The following is a 23,389-nucleotide window of genomic DNA, read 5'->3' on the forward strand; positions in this document are numbered from 1 at the left end:
TCTGTCATGTCTAATGTATCACTTTTCTTCATCCCCCAAAGCCATGCAATAGATCTTCAAGTTCACTACTGGTCTTTATCCATCATTTCTCTGTACTGTTTCTAGGTCAAAGGCTTAAATTCATTCAGTATTTCATTCTTATCCAGAATACCAAAAATTCATGGGGAATTTGATTGAAAACCTATACTTACAACACCAAAGCCTAAAATAACTCCACATGACTCATACTTTCCAAGTATTTTCACACTTGTTGATCACTCATTTTATTCTACTTTCATAGATTTTTTTTCCTGTTCTTATTTTCATCTGGTAAATTCTTAGCTTGCTGGTGTCCCACCTAGTGGATCTACCCTAATGATTTCCCCACATGTTCCATTAGAATGTCCCTTTTCTTTGTTCTACATCAGAGTATAAATACGTATTTATGTGACTTCTTCTATCAGACTGTAGATTCTTTAAGAGTATAGCTTTGTTTTCATTTTTATATTCTTAGGCTCAACAGACTGTCTGGATTTTATTGCTATTTTATGAATAAACAGATAAATCCAATATTAAGAACTTGATATTTTCTTGACACAACACAGATCTTATAAAATATAAACTATAATTTTGTAATGTACATGAGCTATATTTTTTCATATACAAAATGATCTATTCACTATGAGAAGGTTTACATCAGCTAAGAGATAGCAGATGGGCTACAAGAAATGCATGCCAGGAACTGGACATTCCAGACATATGCTGAAACAATTTTGAAGTGGAGCTGAAGAGGAATGTGAAACAATCTTGGCTTCATGGCAGAAATAAAGGCCACAAGATATGTTGCACATGCAACATTCTGAGAGTTCAAAACAGCTTGTGGAAGAATAAAATGGTAGGTGGCATCCAGATTTTGACTAATGAAAGCATCTACAGCCTGTAATGTGGTGGTAGAAATTTTTGTGAATTTTTAAAATGCATTAATATAAATCTAATTAGCCTTCTTATCTGTTCCTTTTAATTACAAAATGTATACTATTGATACAGTATTTTGGTGATCCTTATTCTTTGTTTAAGAGATGCTGACAGGTAAAATAGAAAAGATTATGTAATAGAAGAGAATTGCCAAATTTAAAAGCTAAAGGCCACAGCAACCGCAAGATGCTCTAGGATTTTGAGAAAGATAGAAATTGAAATTTTTTTTGAATGCTTAAGAGCACAAGACTTTGAAGGCTTGAATATACCTTGTATAATGATTTGAATAAGAATGGCCCCCATAGACTCATGTGTATATAATCTAACTACATACACATGTATGTAATATATATACATGTATGTCATCGTACCAGAGAGTAGCACTAGTAGGAGGTGTGGCCTTGTTGGAGTGGGTTTCTGTAGTGACAATTTTGGCATTTTGGTGTCTCTAAAAACCACAGGAATATTGTAAGAATATGTTTTTGTTTTAATCCATGATGTGTATTATGGGGCTGCTTCAGATTGTCCACAGCAGCTGACTATGATTTGCCTCAATCTCTAGCAGGGGTGTGATTTTGCCAGTTTCTTCAATTATGTGGCATTTGGAATTTTGTGGACTTTACAGAGTGTATATAAATACGAGAAACCCAAGAGGCATGGTGGGTTGTTGGTTGGTTGGTTGCTGTTGGTCACGGTTTGAAATGTAGTCATGTGTAGCAGCTGGTGTTCTCTTGCTCTGTTACCCCTCCGCCCCACCCCTCAAAAACAAAACAACAACAACAACAACAACAAAACAAAAACAAAAACAAAAAACGTTTGCAGTGTCCTGCACACAGGCTAAAGGAAACCTGCCTCCAGCTGGTTTTGATTGGCAATAAAGAATTGTCTGATAGCCAATGGCTGGGGAAACAGAGACAGAGCCGAGTAATTAGAGTTGCGCTGGCTAAGGCACATGTGGAGGAAGGGAGAATCGCCTTGACCCAGGAGAGACAGGCAGAACAGATTTAGAGCCACAGAGAGGAGATGATCATCCAAAATGTAGAGCAAAGGGAAGCGGCCCTTGGAAGGACTGCCCAAAAGCATAGTGGGCAGCAAAGACCAATGGGCTTCACAGAAGGTAACAGGGCAGCAACGTTATAAGTAGATTTAGGTGTTGCGGCAGGAGTACCAGAGGGTAGGGCATGCTAGCTGCAGGAGTGTCCAGCCACTGAGCTCATAAGTCATGTTAAAAATAAGCTAATATGTGTGTCTTTCATTTTCAGATCCAAAAATAGCTCTTGGGCAGATGCCCACATGTGACCAGCTGGAAGCCAAAGCGGTGTAGCAAAAACAGCTACAGTCATGCACAAAGAAGGAACAAATACAAGAAGAAATTAGATATCCTGATGAGGAAGATAAAACTTGCCAAAGGAACTTAATGATGCTAATAAGCAGGAAGTAGTCTAACAATAGCAGCACCCTCTTTTTCCTCTATCCTTTTTTGTTTCTTCTCTAGTGTTAGGGAGTTGAAATGGTGGAAGCAAAGGTGGGGGCTGGGGGAGAAGAGTAGAAGTAAAAAGAAGCCACAAAGTAGAAAATTCTGGCTACACGCATGGCTTTGTCAGAGGAAGTGTGTCACTGTAGGGGACAGGCTTGGATGTCCCCTATGCTCAAACTATGCTCAGGTTGGCTCACAGTCACCTTCTGATGCTTGTGGATTACTACGTAGAAGTCTCAGCTCCTTCTTTAGCACCATGTGTGCATATGTGCCACCATGTCCCACCATAGAGATATTAACTAAACCACTGACACTGTAAGCCAGCCCCAATTAAATGGTTTCTTATATAAGAGTTGCAGTGGACATAGTGTCTCTTCATAGAAATAAAACCCTAAGTAAGACACCTTACTTCTGAGAAACGCAAACATGCCCATCTCATTTCTATTGCCTAGTTCCAATTTTGTAATACTGCTATGAGTTGAAGGGTCTGAAGTCATACTTCACAACCAATTTGTGGTCTTTCAAAGACAGAACCAAAGGCTGACTTTGTACTTACATTGAAGTTAGGCTCCTCTAGGTAGTCAATATGATAGGTCTGTAATATGTGACTCTGGTATTCGCCAAACAAGTTAAAACTAACTCATTCCTTTTGGTAAGGTCTTATATCATCATTTTGAGATACAAAACTACAAAACTGAGAACAAGTTACAAAAAACTTTGACAACTCTTCATCCAAATGGGTGAAGTGCAATGTTTAGAATGCCGGAACCTAGATGATTAATGAGAACAGTTTATGTAATGTTTGACATCTCTGCATGAGGAAGGAACATGAATTTAGGCAATGAGGTCTTATATTATCCTGTATTTAAACAAGCAAATCTTCAAGGAAAAGAAATGAGAAAGCATATCACGCTGCAAAAACAATGGCATCAATATGCCCATCTTGTGCCACCTGTTAGTTCTTCTGGTGTTTTCACCTTGGTGACTCCATAAAGCAAATGAATTTAATATAAGTTCTGTCATAGGTAATTTTTTTAAGGTTAAAGACCATACCATTTGTGATTAAATCACTAATTCATTTGTTTTTTATTATCAATTTGACAATTGTGTGTGGCAGAATATTCAAGGGTGTAGACTTAAACCCAGAGTGAGATTCTCTATCTGAAGTATAGCCATATTCAGAGATTTGCTTTATCCAATTGTTGCTGAACACAGCCAACCTTCTTATTCAGTTCATAGGCCTGAATCTACATTTCCTAAATGACCACAATGCTTTTCGCCCTAAATCTAGTTGGGTACTTATTTTGGTAGCTGAGGAAGCACTGGCCTTTTAAAGGTCTCAATAACTGGAAATGACTTTAGAGGGATATAAGGTTGTATGCTGTGGTAGCCACTGGAAACTATGACCACAGCAAAGACAGCATGTTCTTCCTGGCCACTGTTGAGTACAAACATTCCACTGGCAGGAGAAATCTGGGCATTTTTTTTCCCACAGTAAGTATGGTTTCCAGAAGCAGGATATAGTTCAGAATATGAAATTTTTAAAAAAAATGTGAAATATTCTATAAGTTTAAATTAGTATAAGAAGTTTTAGAAATTATAAGGCTTGATAAAAATCGCTGAAAGAAGATAATTTTCCAAGATTGATGATGACAGTCAAATATCTGCTCAGCCATATTCCATAGTTTTCTTGAACCTCCATAGTCTTCCAATGTCCTGTTCTTTCGCAGTTAATGGTCTCAAGGCTCTTATCCCTGTAGCAATTCACAGAGATGGGGATTCTGAGCTCTGATCCATCATTATATTTTTCTTTGTCACTGTTTCCTGCTTTTTTCTTTTTTAGTTCCTCTGGTAGAATAGTTTCCTCAGCTGGGCGTGGTGGTGCATGCCTTTAATCCCAGCACTTGGGAAGCAAAGACAGGCAGATTTCTGAGTTCGAGGCCAACTTGGTCTACAGAGTGAGTTCCAGGACAGCAAGAACTACACGGAGAAACATGGAATACTGAAGGTCCCATTACTGAAACTGATAATCTCAGATAAAAAGCTGGCAGCTCCTTTCCTATTAGCAACTGGGGGTTGATTCATTTGTATTCAGTAGTTTTAAAGCTGTGTGCTTCATGGACTTTAAAAAGATATCAATAGAAGGCTGAATAGGGTATTAGATATTAGATACTTTATTTCATATTAAGAGGAGTATCGGATTTTTATAATATATGGTGGTTTAAGTTTTAAAAAAGCAACTTCTCTTTTTTAAAAATGTTTAAAAGATGTAAGTCTTAGACCTTGAAATTTCTAATAAACCATCCAACTGTCTAGATGGAGTAATAATAACTATAAATAATGGCTCCTTACTCTTTGCTAGGCTACATTCTAGGGACTGTGTATGTGTTTGTTCACTAAGTTCTCATAATAACCCTATAGTTTATGCACTACTTTTAGTCTCATTAACAGAGGCAGTAAAAGATCAGAAAGCTTATAAGTACTATCCACTAGTAGTTACTGGCAAAATTAAGATTCAAGGGGGAGCTCGTTAGTTCCTGAACCCTTATACTTAACCCGCTTCGTTATGAGACCTGGAAAGCATCAAAGATCAGCACTTTCTTGTTAGCTTTAGAGTAGGTTTGGATCCTGGGCATGTTTCCAGAAACCATTCACGATTTTCCTTGGTGGATAGGACTTTTACCAAAAATGAGAACCATATGTGCTCAGACATGTTAGAACTACACTTTGCTTCATTTTCTTTGGAAGGGGTCCCACAGAATTCCTGCTTGGTTTAGTATTTGAGTGTAGTTTCCCATACTTTGGACTTAAAAGCTTAATCTACAATTTAATCAAGATGAGGATAGAACTTTCTCTGTATACTTAACTGGCAGTGACCTTTTGAAGAAATCCAAATATTCGTGTTCCTTAGACTTGCCGGTGAATAGTAATGAGCTATATATACCTATGGGGCTTATGATAATGCTCCCAGGCCCAGGCTGGGTTATCTCACCTGTTGGGTCTTAAAGTTCTGTCTCCTTGCTACTGCAAACAATTGGCTCTAACTCCTTTATTCCATTTCATGTCTGGACTTCTGTTTACAGTGCTTTTTGGGTTTTCATAAGCCAATGGGCTGATTTTTCTGCTCTCAGCCTGGTATGTTCCTGACAGAATTCAATTTTATCTCTCCAGTACACATGAAGTTTGTTATTCCTTCCTGTGCTCCCATTCTTCATGGTGTCTTTCGATCTTCTTATTTCAGTCCTAAGCTAGGAATATGTGAGCTCACCAGAAAAGAGCCTAGCATTCACAAGTCATTTGTAACATGATTGGATTCTCTACCTAGTGACAGTGAAACCCAGCCAGTGTTTTAGCGACCATAAAAAAATAAAAATTGCATAAACACTTTACAAAGAACCGATGGGGGAAAAATGGATTACCTCACTTCTAAACTGAGACAACTATAAAGAGTCATTTAGGAAATGTTTAAAAACCAAGAATCAGAGATACAGAATTGAAAATTAAATCTATGTGAGCAGAAAGCAATCTTGTCTTTGCAGGATGGGGCATAGGAGACAGGACCCCTAAATATTAATAGTTGGTTTTTCTCACTTCATACTATAGAGTTTTCCAAAGTAAGTACTCTCTATCATGAATAACTGTCTCCAAAACTATCAGACTTTTTTTTTAGTACTGTGGTAGCTGCTGTCCCTAGTGAGTTCATGTAAAGAATAGAAAATTATAATTTGAATGCAACCTTTCAATAGTCAATGAATTAGAGTGTAAGCTCTACAAAAGCCTTTCCAAGTAATGATAATTTATTTCTATCATTCCCTTTCCCTCCTGTATTCTTAGAAACTATTGGAATTATATTGATATTCATTTTTAACCTAGATGTTTATGATTTGCCTGACAACTACAATTCTCAACTATTTAAATAGAGAAGACAGATGAATATAGAATATACCATGAGTAGACGTTGCTGAACACAGAACTTCAAGAATTTGTGACTATTCTTTATCCATAATAGTAATTCATTCGTCACACAAGTATTTACTCTAGACACATTGCATTAATTAAGATAATTTTAAAACTAGAAAGAAACCCCCAATGATTAATATTATTATATTCTAAAATTCTAAGTGTCAAATTCTTGAAGATGAAAATCATGAAGGATAACAGTGTCAGATGTCGATATTCTGGAAGCTACAATTTCCCAAAACACAAAGTATATAGAAGAAAATCTAGACTATTTCAGAGAGGCTAGAAGTTGAATTTTGGAAAAAAAAATCTCAAGCCACAAAATCTGTCAATGATGAAAACTTCATTTTAGAGATGTGCAGTCTGATTTCATTGGTATTCTTTTTGTTTGGTAAAATTTCTAGGATCATTTAAGAATTAAATGAATTAAAAATGTATTTGTCTGAAGAAGCCAACAAAGTAACTATTTTAAAAATAATTGTGTATACCATAAAGTAAGAAGATACTATGGTATTGCTGTTCTGCATGATTGTTTTTTTACCATTTTATGGTCTATGTATTAGCCTGCATTCTCTAGATAATAAGAACTGGCAGTCAATAAATAATTATAAAGAGGTTTCACTAGATTGACTTTCAAGATTGGCCTGTAGCTAGTACAATAATAACCATCTATAGACTGGTAAAACAGAGAACCAGTAGTTTCCTACTACATGAACAGGATATCTCAAGAAATAGCATGGTGGTTTTAATAAGAACAGGCCTCCAAATGTTAATATGCTTGAATGCTTAGTTACTAGTGAGTAAACTATTTGCAATGATTGAAACGATACAAGGTGTGGCATTGTTAGAGTAGGCAGGGCCTTGTTGGAAGAGTGGGGGGCTTTGGCATTTCAAAAGCCCATGATAGTTTTAGGCTCTCTTTCTCTTCCTATGGATCAGGATGTAGCTCTCAGGTTCTTCTCTAGCACCATGCTCACCTGACACCATGCCCCTTGCTATGCCTCTGAAACTTGAAGCAAGCCCCCAATTAAATGTTTTCTTTTTATAAGTGGCCTTGGTTATCATGTCCCTTCACTAAAAAGATTAGTTCCTAAAACCTATGGGATAAATAATTCAATCACACTCTAAATCTGAGAGTCTGAAATTTCCCTAGAGTATCACTAGAGTAAAAACATAAAGAAACTAGAATCTGCAGTGGTGTTGGAAATATAGGCATGGGCTGGTTTGCTAATTTTTCTGTTTTCCAATTCTATTTCACTCAGACTCTCAGATTATATAGTGCTACTATACTAATATCCAGGTCTCTCCTCCACAGTTACTGTTTTACATAGCAGTTTTCCCTCGAAATTCCTTCAAAGACACATCACAAAGTATTCTGTCCTGGGCTTTCATGTACCATAATCCAATCATATTGAAAAGCGTAACCATCATGGTCTGTGTATTACTACATGTGAAATAGAATTCTGTATAACTTAAATACAGAAACATAACACAGAAGTGAGGCTTTCAATAAAGAAGGCCTGCAAAATCAAAAATCAGAAAAAGAATTCCAAAACGAGAAATACCATATGAATTGTTATAAATGTATTCTCAAAGAACGATTAATGACTCCCACCCAAGCAGTTATTCATCATGATTCAAAATTTTAACATATAACTCTTAATTACAGATTCTGGCCAGCTCTAAGATCCTATCTCTACAGCTTCTGCATTCTAGCACTATAATATGCCTTTTCACAGTCTTTCCTTTTTAGCTCATTTCTTTTGCTTTTGTTTTCCTATTTCTGATTGTCACTATTACTTTTTGCAAGTGTCATGTTTTTTTATCTTCACATCATTGACATGGAGAAATAAAAAATTGAATTTTAATTTGACTTTAGTAAGGTATATCATTGTAATATTGAGTTTGTATTTCAGTGTTCAATGAACATAAAATTATTAAGAGTTTCTCAATAAATAACAAGATTTCTTCTTCATATACCTGCATTTGTAAAAGAAAATTTCTTTCAACTTCAGCTTTTTGAGTTAATGTCTATACATGCAGTAATTGGATATGACAGCATTGGATTAAAATCAAAAGTGGGAAATATTTGTATTTTTTTCTCTTTTTTTAATTTATTAGGTATTTTCTTCATTTACATTTCCAATGCTATCCCAAAAGTCCCCCATACCCTCCCCCCCACTCCCCTACCCACCCACTCCCATTTCATAGCCCTGGCATTCCCCTGTACTGAGGCATATAAAGTTTGGAAAAAGAGGCCCATTGGTCTTGTCCCAGTATTTCAATGATGTTTGTTATGAAGATGTCTACATAGACCACAAATAACAGTGATGTGTTGATAGTTCTCATCATTATGTGTAGTAAAAAAATGTAGCCCTACATTATGTGTAGTAAAAAAATTTATAACTATTTTATCTGTATGACTATAGTTGATGAGCCTCAGTGTCACCTCTACAAAACATGTGTGCTACACTTAATAATTTTGTATAAGGGTCAAGGAAATCTATTGTGTTGATTTTTTTTTCTTTTTTGATAAATATAACCAAACATTTATTTACACCAAGGAATCCCAACACTGGATCTTTCACATATGAAGGACAAAGTAGTATATATATATATATATATATATATATATATATATATTACACATAGACATAATACACACACACACACACACACACACACACACACACACACACACACAGAGCAAGGGATGGTAGGGCCATAACAAGAGAACTGATAGTTTCCCAGAATTACAGGTCTACCATTTCTGGTTCACTGGAGATAATCGCTCTGCTCCTGCCTCTCAAATATACTTACAGTTCTGAGAGCTGGGCTCCTCACTGGATGGCAAGTGAAGAAAGAGCAAGGCAGATGGGAGCGTGGGGGTTGGGGTGGGAGGGGGGAGTCCAAAGCTTAAAATGAACCCAGTGTGGCCATATCACTTGTTAGCTCATAAGAGTCCTAGCATGAAACTTATATGGACAATATTTCTTTTTTAGAAAGCAATAAATTATGCTCACTAACTATCTGACTTCAAAATGTCCAAGTCAAAGAAAACTGAAAAAGACTTTGCCTTCCCTCCCCTACCAGCTATGAAGCACAGCATATCCAGAGACAAAAAGGGAAAGACCAAGGTAGGAACCCAGAAAGGAAAGTATCACTAATGGAAACTAAACTAAAATTAAATTAATCATTTAGGGTTAGATTAGTAAGACATGATTCATTCAAAAGGAAAGCTTTTGGATCTATCTGCAAGTTGGGTAGACTTTTAACATCTTGATGTAAATAAGACAGACCCATCTCCAGCAGACCTGAAATAAGCCACGGATGCATTCCTGGGAGAAGAGATGAAGTGGCCAGCCAGCAGAACAGTGTTTCAGGATGGACTGGGTCCTCGCTACCTTTTCCCTCCCCTCCTCTCTCTGGATAAGAACATGAGATATAAGCCCCAAGAGTGTACAATGTGGGGAAAGCAACATGGGAAGGGGGTGAAATCTCCATCCAACTGGACTGCAGCCAGTTTAACTTTGTTCTTTAGTTGTGGCAAACTGAATTTGGAAGGGTAGAAAAACTTTCGTCCATGAAATATTCCACCTGCAGGTAATTTTTTCAGGGGATTCCCTGAGTTATGAAAAGTCCAAGTTTTTTTAAAGAAAAAAGAAAAGTAAATCAGCACACACACCCACACACACACTCATATATATATACATACATATATATATATATATATACATATATACACATACTTGACTATATATATATTTAACACAAGAAAATGGTGTTTAATAATGAAGCACAAGCAGAGAGCTTTTGGATTACAAAATGAGCAGAAACCAGGTCGTGATAACACATACACAAACACTCATATATATATATATATATATATATATATATATATATATATATACATATATACACATACACACACACACTATATATATATATATATATATATATATATATATATATATATATAGTGACTCAACTACTAAATCCACCAGCAACAGTTGAGACACGGTGCTTCTGAAGTGTTCTCACCCCTCCCAACCAGGCACAAGCTGCATCAAAGAGAGGGATGTCTTCTCCACCTCTGCTCAGGCATCAGAAAATAGATGGGGGTCATTATTTCTGAGCTCCAGCCGCAGCTGGAACATGTATCCCAAGTGACTTGACAGCAGCACTCACTGGTGAGCCTTCCAGAGGTCTAAGGAGTGATGAAAGGGTTGGCACTGAAGAAATCCCTGATATCATATTCACCCTGCTGGCAGGTGTGCTGCCTCCTGCCATGTTAGTGGAACTCATTCAAGCCTGGTCCTTCACAACAGAATAGAAGTAAGGGTGTTCCATGACCTCTCTTCCAGTGAGCTGTGACTGGTGGTCGTATTGCAGCAGCTTGTACACAAAATCCAAGGCCTCAGGGCTAACAAGATGCTGGTTTTCACTGTGGACAAAGCATTCCCATCACTTATGGGAGTGTCTGCCCAAGATATTGTTGAAACATGAATCTAATTCAATGTTGTACTTTTCAATGTAGTCATACAAATCTTCTGTTCCCAGAACCTTGGCTATCCTCACCAACTGATCATAATTGTCATGTCCACGGGAAGATGACTCCTTCTGGAAGATCATACTTGCCAGCATACAACCCAAGCTCTCACATATCCAAACTAAAATCGTACATCTGATAATCTACAAGTAGCTCTGGATCTCTTAAATATTGGGAAGCAACTTGGACATTATACTCTTGGCCAGGACGGTAAAACTCAGCTAAACTCTAGTCTATTAGCCAAAGCTTTCTGTGCTCATGATCAATCATGACATTATGGGATTTCACATCTCTGTGCATAATCCCTCTACTGTGACAAGTATCCAGGGCTTTTAGAGTTCCATACATGTAAAATTGAATGTCATGGTCTGTTAACATCTGGTACAATTGCTTGAAGTCTGTGCTGTTTACATGTCCTATTGAACACAGAGATAATTACATAATAGAAAATAGAAGCCAAGAAATGCTGCAGCATTTAGAGAAAGCAATGGTTCTTGATAGTTTTATCTTGCTCATCAACAATTTATATTTTAGTAACTCTGTAGTGAGAAATCTTCCTAGTTAAGGTCAAAGTCTACCATGTCTGGATAGGACCTCCTAGCTTGGTGAAAAATGAAAGACTCTCTTTTTCTATCAGGGTTTCCCCTTCTCTGACCTGGTCTGGGGAGCCAGATCCATGACACCCTCTACCTGAGGAAGATAGTGCTTCACAAACCTACAAGTTCAAATTCCTCTTTGCAGATAAGAACCTGTCCAGCAAGTGCCTGGAATTCCTGGAAGGCCTCCCCTTACAAATGATGAACACAAATGAAATGAACACAAATGATTTTAAACTCAGCAAAAAGATTTTACATTCTCCCTGAAAATTCCTCTCCACTCTCCATGTTTTACATGGACCTTGTCCACCCCATATAAATTGTTCCTTTACTCACACCAGCTGTTTCATTGAAGATCATCTAAAAGAGTAATTTCATTGCATATTATCTAAAAGAGCTGTAACACTAAAATCCTTGTAGAAAGCCTTCCTTAGAGAAACTCCTCCCAGCCAAACTGGGATTTTGCAGACCTCACCCTTTCCAGACTCCTCTTCATCTTTCCAGCCTGGTATCTAGTAGTGGCTGGACATCCTGAAGGAGAACAAGCAGGACAAAGAACCAGCAGAACCACAGCTGGGCCCCAACACACATACTATATATTTGAAGTAAGCTGAGAATTTAGGTTTTTAGCAGATTCCTGGGTGATGTTGATATCCATCTCCTCATGGTCCTGACAGTTTGATCACTTACCACTCTAAATAATGTGTTAACACTTTCACTAAGTTTCTAAGCATTCACTAAGTTTCTAATATGGTTCTAAAATTTAAATATATTTTATTTAACCTTCCTAGTAATTTTAGGGCTTAGTAAATTTTTTTTTTGTGTGTGTTCTAAACTTTGGAAAAGCTAACATTTAAGAAAACTGTTTTACCCATGATGCACACATTAGAAAATATTAAAGATAGAGTTGATACTCAGATGTCTCCAAGAGTATACTTCATTAGATAAATATCTAAAATAATGACATTTGCCTAGCTAGAACAGATATCTACAGGCTTGACACTATCTGGTTACTTATGGGCTATTTAATCTGACATTTAAAACTTGCCAGTTGTGCATATGTGAGCGCATACACTTGAGAAGCTGAAATAGGAGCATATCCTTAAACACAAACCTTTCCTATGGCACATAGTGAGATTTATGAACCACTCTGAGCCACATGGAGAGATCCTGTCAAGTGAGTTACCATTTCCCCAAGCTGATCTATGTTAATTATATATTCCAAGTACTTAGAAGCAAATAAAGTGGTTATAAAAATTAAATCACTTCATGCTATTTTGTATCCAACACTGTAGAAACTGCAAGGAAGGATGATCTTCAGACATTTCTTATCCTTTAGCTCCTGTTGGATTGCAAATTTCTAATATCCATCAAGTATATAATAGTCATAAACTTTACTGTCTTTTAAAGCTAGTTTTAATACAAAACGTACATTCTTAACAAGAACCTAATACACACATACTTAAATTTTTGTAATATGAAATAATGCTCAAGAACAATGAAACTTAAATCATTGGTAATATTTCCTGAGTTTTCCTCAAGTTACCTGAGCACTTTTACTATCTCCTTAATTACTGTACAAAAACCACTGGCATTACTACACATAATATAAGTTATTCATATAGCATAGGGGAATCCTAGTTTCCTTAAGGTTTATTGGATTTCAAAGAAGAAATTATAATGTCATATCATGGCACAATCTTGCTGCAAGCACAACTGTATGATTATAAAAAGAGTCATATAAGCTGTAATTCTAGGCTCCACGCAGCCTGTAGTTGAAGAAGGATAATGATAAAAGCTAGATATGAGAGAGATAAAGAAAAGAAGTAGCAGTGGGAACTTCCAATGAACTATGACTCAATTTCAAGAACTCCATCATTCAACAAAGAACTGTTTCCAAATGTTTCATTCAAAAAGGTTCTGTGATAAACCTTGTAGAGGAAGAAAAGAATTGTGAAGTCTAAATATTTTCCTCAAAGAAAGCCTAAGCTGGTGAGAAAATTAATGAAGATATTGTACCTGGGTTTAAATACCCATGGGTAGTAGAATCTCACCTTAGTTTCCTAGTTAAGGTAATACCTATAATAGTCTTACAAGGATATTTAAAAAGAGACAAGTTAAAACAAAGCAAATCTACTCCTTATGCAAATAGTTATGAGGAAGAGCATGTAGGTTCTTGTGTGACCTAGGCTTCAGAAACATACCTGACATTTTTAAGGTCTCCAGAAACTTATGTTGTGAAAGCAGTGTGGACAAAGCAGGGTCTACTTAGAAGGAAGAAAATGGAAACTATAAAGGTAGCATGTATCTTGTCTTAATTCTAATGGTCAGAAAGGATACATATTATGTCTGCTTATAGTCATTAAAACCTATTTCATTATACAGTCTCAACTTGCAAAAATAATATACATAGTGGGGTTTTGTAGTGAGCCTAAGAGACATTGGGGTATGGATATTGGTGGACAGATAATGTGTAATGTGTAATTAATAGTAATATTTTTACATTATTTCTTTCACATGATCACCACAACTATTTAATGACATAGATATTTTATATCCTGTTTATATTTTATAGAAGTGGGGGTTAGAGAGGATAAGAAACTTGTTTAAAGTAATTTATCTCACTAAATAGCAGAAGTGGACTTCAAAGTTCCATTTTAGTCCTATGGTCCCCATTACAGAGCTATTCAACAATGCATTTTATTTTTATCATTCTAAACATACAAATGGCTATATAATGTAGAATGTCAGAAGAAATTCTTCTTCTAAAACATATTGTTTTTATTAATTATTTTATTTACATTCTAACTGTTTACCCATTCCTTGCCCCCCACATACATGAGTTCTACACCCTCTTCCCTTTGCTTCTGAGAATGTGCTCATCTATCCATCCATCCATCCATCCATCCACCCACACGCACACACACCCACACACTCCCAACTTGCACTCCTAGCATCCCCTTCTCTAGGGTATCAAGTTTCTACAGGATTAAGCACATCCTTTCTCACTGGGGCAAGTCAAGGCAGTCCTCTCTTATATATGTAGCAGTGGCCATGGACCAGCCAGGGTATGTTCTTTGGTTGGCTATTTAGCATCAGAGAGCTCTGAGGAATCTGGGTAAGATGATAATGTTGTTCTTCCTATGGAGTTCCAATACCCTTCAGCTCCTTCAGTCCTTCCCCGAATTCTTACATAGGGGTATCCAATCTCAGTCCAGTGGTTGGTTGCAAGTATCTGCATCTGTCTCAGTCTGCTGCTAGTAGAGGCCCTCAGAGGACAGCCATGTTATGCTCCTGTCTACTGGCATAATAGGAGTGGGGGTTGGATCCTGGTCGTGGAATGGTTCTTAAGCTGGGCCAGTCTCTGAATGGCTTATTCTTCAGTCTCTGCTCCATTTTGTCCTTGCATTTCCTTTAGACAGGAACAATTCTGGGTCAATAATTTTGAAGATGGGGGGTGATCCCATGTCTCAAGTGGGGGTCATGTCTATCTATTGGAGGAGGTCTTTATAGGTTCTATCTCCCCACTGTTGGGCATTGTGGCTAAGCTCATCCCCATTGGGTTCTGGGAGCCTCTCACATTCCTGGTGTATGGATGGTCTAGAGACCCCCCACACACAACGCACATCCATGTCACACTGCTGTGTATTTCTATTCATTCTCCAGGCCCCCCGGGCTTTTCTCCTGTCACCCTGCCCCCATACCTGATTCTACCCCTCTTTCCTCCCTCCCCTCTCTCACCCAGGTCCCTCCCTCTCTCTGCCTCTGGCTATTGTTTTGTTTCCCTTCTCAGTGGGATTGAAGTATCCACACTTGGGCCTTCCTACTTGCTAAGCTTCATATGGTCTGTAATTTGTATTATGGGTATTTGTACTGGCTAGTTTTGTGTCAACTTGACACAGCTGGAGTTATCACAGAGAAAGGAGCTTCACTTGAGGAAATTCCTCCATGAGATCCAACTGTAAGGCATTTCCTCAATTAGTGATCAAGGGGGAAAGGCCTCTTGTGGTTGGAACCATCTCTGGGCTGGTAGTCTTGGTTTTATAAGAGAGCAGGCTGAGCAAGCCAAGAGAAGCAAGCCAGTAAAGAACATCCCTCCATGACCTCTGCATCAGCTCCTGCTTTCTGACCTGCTTGAGTTCCAGTCCTGACTTCCTTTGGTAATGAACAGCAGTATGGAAGTGTAAGCCGAATAAACCCTTTCCTCCCCAATTTGCTTCTTGGTCATGATGTTTGGGCAGGAATAGAAACCCTGACTAAGACACTATTCTAAACATTTTGGTGAATATCCACTTATCAGTGAGTACATACCATGTATATCCTTTGGAGTCTGTGTTATTTCATTCGGGATGATATTTTTTAGTTCCATTCATTTTCCTTCAAAATTCACAATGAATTTTATCATATCACTACAGACTAAAGCTGGTCTTTAATAACATCAAAAACAACAGAAAGCCCATATACTCATGGAAGCTCACATACTTGTCCAGGGAATAAAGAATGAAAGAAATTAAGACTTTCTGGAATTTAATGAAAATGAAGACACAGCATACCCAAACTTGTGGGACATGATGAAAGAAGTGCTAAGAGGGAAACTCATAGCCCTAAGTACCTTCATATTTGTATTTTTAAGGGTAAAAGTGTGTATATAAAAGCTGTAAAGAGGCATAAAGAGTACCTCATGACCCTCATACCTTGAACAGAAAATAATTTACTTTATGCCATCTTGTTTCCTGCAATGATTTTTATCTACTTGTCTATTAAATTCCCATTTAAAAAATATTTGTATTATTTCCCTTTCCAGTTCCTCTCTCCACTCTTTCATGACCCCCTTGCTCAAGCTCCTTCTAATTCTGGCCTCACTTCCTCTCTTCTTTTTTATTATTATTGCTTCACTATACTAATACTACACACATACACACACACACACACACACGAACACATCAATACAACCTGCTGATACCACTTAGTGTATCTTTAATGTATATTATTTCAAGCCTTTGCATCCTGTATTGTTTAATGAATTAAGAGATTCAGAGGCGCATCTCATGGAGAAGTTAACTCTGCTTCTCTCAGCAGCCATTCACATCCTATAGTTCTTTGTCAAGAGGTAGAACCCCATGAGATTTCTTTCTTTCACATTAGCATGTCTACTGATATTACCATTGTTTTTATTTTTGTTGAGGTAGGAATAATTTTGACTGCCATGAGTGTAATTTCTCTATCATTTCTAGAAGACTTAACTTCATAGCATACGTTGGCTCTTAACTATTTCCATATACTCTTCCACTATGTTCTCTGAGCACTAATTACATGAATTGTGAAAGCTATATATGTTGGATCTGGGATCCCCATGGTCTTTCAACCTCTGTATTATTGTAAATGTTCTTCCAAAACCAGAGCATACCATAGAGACATTTGTGTCTGCCACTCTGACTATTGTGTTACTAAAACAGTTGAAACTGTTTAGTAAAAGAAATGAGAATATTCCCAGGAATCTAATGATGGAAGGAGAATATTACACCAGCTCTAGGGAAAATTTTCTTCTGAAAGGAGGATTCACACATTTCTAATAACTTATATTCTCAGTTTACCTGATAAGACTGAAGGCCAGACAGTGAGGGGTCAATTGTGAATAAGACCAGTCTTAAACTGGAGCTGCTTAAATGTACATTTCCTTTCCCTCCCATTTCAATTTTCATCTCACATTAGAATCCAAGACAGATTTGAAAGGTTTATTGGATCTCTTTGTCTCTCTACCCAGTGATAACTCTACTATCTCTGTTTTCCATTATTAATTTTGCCCTTTCACAATTGATTGGCTTATTGAGGCTTGGTAGCCAGAATTGATCTCAAGCACAAGTTGCAACTCCATAGGCTAATAACATGATAGACAGATGTGGCTTTCTGTACTGGTCTTCATTTGTTGTAAAGGGAGCCTCTTTGATAAAGGTGAGAGCTACACTTATCCCTGGATATCCTTATATCTTAGAATGCAATTTGTCATCTAAGATCCATAATCTCACTTGACCTGGCTAGTTAACTAAGTTTCTCAAATGAAAAATGATTTTCCTCATATTAAGTAAGCCTTATATTTGATTACACTGCAGCTGTTTACTGTTAAGATATGAGAGTTACAATTGTACCTTTATAGCCATCATGTTTGCTGGTCATTTTTATAGTTTATAGGCCTTACCCCTGGATAGGGCTGGACTATTGCTCTCTTACAAGATTCCACAGTAATTTCTTGTTTGATGAAAGCTAGATTACAAGCAAGAGACTTTAAGTTTAGATATAGCCCCAGTCCTATGCCCAAAGTGTTCCAAACCCAGCAATAGTAATTTGCCTTTAACATCTGAGAAGTATTCAAGAACACCAGCAATATCTATATATTGGTTTTGTGCATCACATGAACTACAGGATTCTTATGGCTGATACTGGGATTTTAGTTTCTTGTTCTTGTGGGAATCACTGTCAGTCCAAGGGCCATAATTACTGTAAGCTATACTCTTATTTGTCCTTTCTTTCTGTAACTATTTCTGTGTTAACCTCTCTCTCCAGATAGAGAAACCTTCCCCATTTTAAAGTTTTACTGAGTGTGAATGAAGTGACACTATCATAATTAGCAAGTTTCTAAGCTGACAGTTACTTGATCACCACAAAGAGGAACTGCAGTTAAGGAAAAACTAACTGTCAGCAAGAGTTGAAACTATAGCTGAGCCATGGATATTTACAAAGATTAGAGAGTTATTTTTATTGTCTTTTTATTTCACAAGCACAGTTTGATTACTACTGTCTTTCTTATATACTGTATTTTAAATACTTGGCACCATGTATTAAAGTTAACAAATATATACAGCCCACAAGATTGTGGGGTAGCGGACCATAAGAGGAAGTCAGATAAGGTCGAGTTAGGACTTGATGCCCCAGAGACCCAGAAGTGATAGTAGGAGCTTTGCAGCACTCTCTATATTATAGCTCTTGACTGCAGACACCTGTCAGATAGCCAGAGCTCCCCATAGAGAAAATTGTGTCCACCAGTCACATAGGGGAAATGCTTACAAATCCCTCTTCATGTAGATGAGGCATCTCAGGCAAGCTAATAGGAAGTGCCTGCTGTCAGATCCAACTCACCCCAAAACTGTATATAAGATCCTATCCAGAGGAATAAAGGTGTGGGAGAATTACTCCCTTGTTGTGGATAGCCCTGGGGCTAATTATGTTTGATGTTGATTCTGTTCTCCTGTGAGGGGTTGTGAACAAAGAATGAGTCAGCACTCAAGTGATTTCTTGTAAACTTTCTTCGCAACTTAATTTGTAAAATGAAGGAGAGCTGATGATTGGGCAGAAATGGGGAGTGTGTAACAGAAAGAAAGAAAAGAAGAAGGAATTTTGAGGGAGAGGCAAGACAGAGGAGGAGGAGGAGGAGGAGAAAGAAGAAGAAGAAGAAGAAGAAGAAGAAGAAGAAGAAGAAGAAGAAGAAGAAGAAGAAGAAGAAGAAGAAGAAGAAGAAGAAGAAGAGTGGGGCAGAAGGACCTGGCATGGAGAAACTGCAAGTTCTAAGGGGTCTCATAGATGTGGAAGATGATAGTGTAGTAGTAGATCTGCCCAGTCTAGGCACACAGCATGTAATCTTATTAACTGAGTTATGTTTTCATTGCCAGGAAAGAAGTAAAGAGGAAAGGAAAGGAGAAGAAAGGAAAGAGGAGAGGAGGGGAGAGGGGAGAAGAAAGAGGAAAGGGGAGAGGAAAGGGGAAAGGGGAAAGGGGAAAGGGGAAAAGAAAGAGGAAAGGGGAAAGGAAAGGGGAAAGGGGAAAGGAAAGGGGAAAGGAAAGGGAAAAGGAAAGGGGAAAGGAAAGAAGAAAGGGGAAAGGAAAGAGGAAAGGGAAAGGAAAGGAAAGGAGGGGAAAAGAAAGGAGAGGAGAGGAAAGGAAAGGAAAAGAAAGGAAAGATGAAAGGAGAGGAAAGGAAAGGAAAAGAAAGATGAGAGGAGAGGAATGGAAAGGAGAGGAAAGGAAAGATGAGATGAGAGGAGAGGAATGGAAAGGAGAGGAGAGAAAAGGAAAGGAAAGGAAAGGAAAGGAAAGGAAAGGAAAGGAAAGGAAAGGAAAGGAAAGAAGAAAGGAAGGAGGAAATGAAAGGAGAGGGAAGGAAAGGAAAGGAAAATAGAAGTGTGAATCATTTGTTTTAAAGATGGTATAATAAAGTCTGCAGGAGACTCATATTCTGTCTAACGTGGGCCCCATGGGAATTTTGGGTTAATATCCTGACATGACAAATTAGAAAAGCCTAAATAAGCTAAAATATGTGTGATTTTGACTATTGTGATTGTTTTATTATTCTTCTTAGACAGAGGACAAGCTACAGTTTTTCCTGTTTACTGGCTGAAGGATGTGCTAATTTGGGGAAAGGGTTTTGTCTGTGTTTTTGGAAAGGGTGATAAAGGTATTTACAACTTCCAGAGTTATATGGATCAAATTTAACAGAGGGAGACCCCCTGAATAACTAGATTTCAGAGAATAAAGTAAAAAGTTTATCCTGATGATATTAAAGTTTTGTTTTGAGATTTATATATTACAGAATATACAGCCTTGGTGAATTCCATCATCAGAAATGCTGAACTGATCTGCCTGAATTTCTGCTGTCTTGAGTTTTCATCCTGATACAGTCAGGACACAGACATCAGAGACATCATTGGTGTGGCCTTCCTAAGGCCAACAAATTCCCTCCTTTTCCCTTCCTTTCCCCCTCTCTTCAAAAATATCTCAATGCCCATATTCAGCTTGAAGAAGTTATGAAGAGTCTTCTTCCCAATTTCCTAGGCTTTGGGGCTGGAGGTGGGTATTATAGGTTGTCTTTGACACTAAAAATTTTGAAGTACAAGACTTAGGCGTAGTCCTTCTATTGCTGTTATTGGGAACAGATATGAGATGTTTAAGACTGTGAGTTAAGGGCCAAATAGGAAATCCATGGCTCTATGTTTATTGTTCGGGTATTTTCAGTTATTTTAATCATAAATGGCTGACAGTAGGTAACAGAGAACAGTCTAGATTACATAGATAGTTGGTTTTCAAAAGTGTCAGAAGTCCACAGAATGTGACGTTTAATGTTATTTATTTACTTGTTGTTGAGACTAGTCTGCTCCTGACAGCTTTCCCTGTCTTGGATTCAAAAAAGAAACTGAGCATTTTTGAGTTACTTCAGTTGTGGCGAAAGAGCCACTAGGCAAGAATTGCCTCATTTCATCTACAGACATAATACTATTCAAAGAAAGAACACAATTACAAGTTAGGACAGCTTGATTCTGTTGAGACAGAGTAGGCTAGCCCTTAATATTCCTGTTTCTCTAAGCCTGTCTGATGACTCTAGCCAGTAGGCTGAAGAACGATGCTCCAATGTGTTGAAGTAAGGGACTATCCAAGTGAACAGTGGTCTCTATGATTTGGCTAAGTTTTGGAAGCTGTGTTAGGCTTCCTATATATTTTCTGTTATTTTCAGTCATTCTTGGATTTCTGGTGGGGTAGAAAAACTACATAGTCTCCTAACCAACCCAGGCTTTTTACTTTGAGAGGAACAGTTTTGAGGGGATTGTTTTAAGATGGCGTTCAATCTAAAGCCAAGACATACCCAGATGTAGAATTATGAGTCTTTTAAGTAAGGATGGATGGCAGAGGTTCTGTTTAATTAACAAAGATGAAGGACTGGGTTTTAGGTCTCTTGTGCTTTATAAATTACAGAATAGTAATAGTTATGTTCAATTATATCTGAGATAAAATAGTCTTTTATTTGGACTGAAAAGGGGAAGTGTTGTGGATAGCTCTGGGGCTAATTATATTTTATGTCAATTCCGTTCTCTTGTGAGGGGTTCTGAACAAGGAATGAGTCAGCACTCAGGTGATTTCTTGTAAACCTTCTCACCTTAATTTGTAAAACAAAGGATAGCTGATGATTAGGCAGAAAGGAGGAAGGTGGAGCAGAAAGAAAGAAAAGAAGGAAGTTTGAGGGAGAGGCAAGGCAGAGGAGCAGTAAGAAGAACAAAAGTGGGGCAGAAGCACCTGGCCTGGAGAAACTGCAAGTTCTAAGGGGTTTCATGTGGAAGATGGTAATGTAGTGGTAGATCTGCCCAATCTAGGCACACCGCATGTAATCATACTAACTGAGTCGTGTTTTCATTGCTGGGCCATATTTGGGTTGGAGAATTACTGCCACACTCCATAGTCTAAGAACATTTGTTGCACAAGAGCTGTAACACTGCCTGGGAAGAGACCACTTTCCTGAAACTTTCCCCATCAGAAGCATCCCTGCACTCCATTTGCTAGCCAGCTGGCTCAGCTTGGCTTTACTCAGCTCAGTGCAGGCAAAGCAACTTCTCAGAGCAACAGCTGTTACCCTGGCAGTGGCACCAGAGCAGCAGTAGCAGAGGCAGCAAAGGCCCTTCCCCCTCCCTGCTTGTGCCTTTTCAACTTCACATGAATCCTCCCACCCGGCCCGGCCAGAGGTCTCCTTGGGTAGTCTCCAGTACACAGTCCTACACAAGAGAACACTTGGGCTGCCATCTTAGACTTGAAGACAAGACAAGAGCCATTTTTGAGACAAAAGGATACTGGACACTATCTAAGGGTTACACATTACAGTTAGACTCAAAGGAGAAAAGAAAAATGAATAAAGACTTATGACATAGCAATAGGTAGAAAAACTTAGTACACAATGGGATGGATTGAGTCTCAAATTGATAACAAAAAATAGAAAGATCATTTTATAAATGTTGGGTTTTGGGGGGTCTTTAAAATGAGACAAAGATGCAGAAAATAGCTTTTTTTTTTTTTTTTTGAACTAGGGAAGCCATGCTTCAGCTCAAGAGTGAAGCTAAACAGCTTGTACTCAGGACTAGAAGCAATGATTAGCTTAGACTCCTAATGTTCACAGCCCGTCCACAGCTGGCAAACTACCAAACAGTGGAACAGCAGCTGCATATCACTAGCAGCCCTGTCATTTCACTGAGAAAGGAGGTGTAGCAATGTCTAGCAGGTGACAGGAAGCTTGACACCTGGTCATTTATCATTTGAAAAATTCCAAAGAACAAAGGGAACTTCAGTAGACGTTAATTTTAGAACTACTTAGCTGATATATACCGTCAGATATCTATCTCTACAATTTGTAAGATGCTTCCAGAGCAGTGGCCAGTGCTCTGGAACAATAGTCCCTGTGTCAATAACACTGTTGTACCATGTCTTAGTAGATAAAGTTTCGACAATAATTTTATTCTGAGTTTTCTCTTACATTTTTTGCTCCTTCCCACTTCCAGCATCTACCTTACCTCTACCTCCAAAGATACTTCTTGGTCATCCATTACTATCTTCTCCAATGGCAATATAAGTTGGAGCTTTTAGTTTAAATTGACTGACCTAAAACAGTTCTCCTTAAACAAAGATTGAAATTAGATTTACGTGAAATTTTACACCTAGGAAGTTGTCAACTTGTGCCCCTGTCTGAGATTTGTCCTACATGAGATGTGGGACACAAATATTAGAAACAACACTTTCTTTGGTTTTATGATTCCCCCCACCCCCTCGAGGAATATGTGAAAAAAAAATGTCTTTTCAAACCAGGGAGAGAACCAATGACAACCTGAAGTATTGGTGCAACCAGAGACCAACTTTCAAAATCAATGAGATTACTGGGGGTACTTATAGGAGTTTATGAGAAAGGTTACTTACAGGTATTTGCATAACTCAAAGCTGTTTCACTAAAAAGCCTAACTCTGAGGAAAAGACTGTATATTATCTCACAGGTAGCCTGTGTGCTCTTGGGACTTGTCTTAGTCACTATACTACTACTGTGGGAAAATCCCAT

General features: G+C 37.9%; 1 pseudogene; it reads right to left on the reverse strand.

The window, feature by feature from the left end:
• Window positions 1-10,516: 10,516 nt before the first annotated feature.
• On the reverse strand, window positions 10,517-11,348 carry LOC110293627 (casein kinase II subunit alpha pseudogene; annotated as a pseudogene).
• Between the last annotated feature and the right edge of the window lie 12,041 nt (window positions 11,349-23,389).

The sequence above is a fragment of the Mus caroli genome, unplaced genomic scaffold, assembly GCF_978045245.1.
Source record: "Mus caroli unplaced genomic scaffold, Mus_caroli_1 scaffold_6, whole genome shotgun sequence".
Classification (NCBI taxonomy): Eukaryota; Metazoa; Chordata; class Mammalia; order Rodentia; family Muridae; genus Mus; species Mus caroli.